This window comes from Pteropus vampyrus, unplaced genomic scaffold, assembly GCF_000151845.1.
Source record: "Pteropus vampyrus isolate Shadow unplaced genomic scaffold, Pvam_2.0 Scaffold104, whole genome shotgun sequence".
In the NCBI taxonomy this organism is placed as follows: domain Eukaryota; kingdom Metazoa; phylum Chordata; class Mammalia; order Chiroptera; family Pteropodidae; genus Pteropus; species Pteropus vampyrus.
Window position 1 is genome coordinate 465,462 of NW_011888885.1, and position 448 is coordinate 465,909.

Consider the following 448-nt stretch of genomic DNA (forward strand, 5'->3'; position numbering starts at 1 on the left):
TGCTGGGAAAGGGGGTTGGGTAGGAAAGAAAAAAAGCCATTCAGAAATAGACCGGGAAACTAATTACCTGGATAAACCTACGTAAAAAAAAATTTATTGTTTAAGACAGGGGTCATAAACTCAAACATCTTAGGGGCTAGGCAGGTGACATAACCAAGTGAAGCAGGCTGGTTGGGGACTGCAGTGATGTGGAGAGTGTGTGCCCGGTCCAAGCAGGGCAGGTGTGACTTGGTTTCCTCCGATTGCTGCCATGTGGGAATGGAGTCTCATGTCACCAAGTCTTCTGAGTTCTCCTGAGAAGCAGAGCTGCCACGTGTGCCTGTGCCGGTCGCACATTGCAGAAGGCTGCTCAGCTGATAGAACAACTGGAGACCGGAGCACAGTCCAGCGCAGGCTGAAGCACTTACCGAGCCCCGGGGCCGGGGCACATGACTTGGGGAGCAGAGGT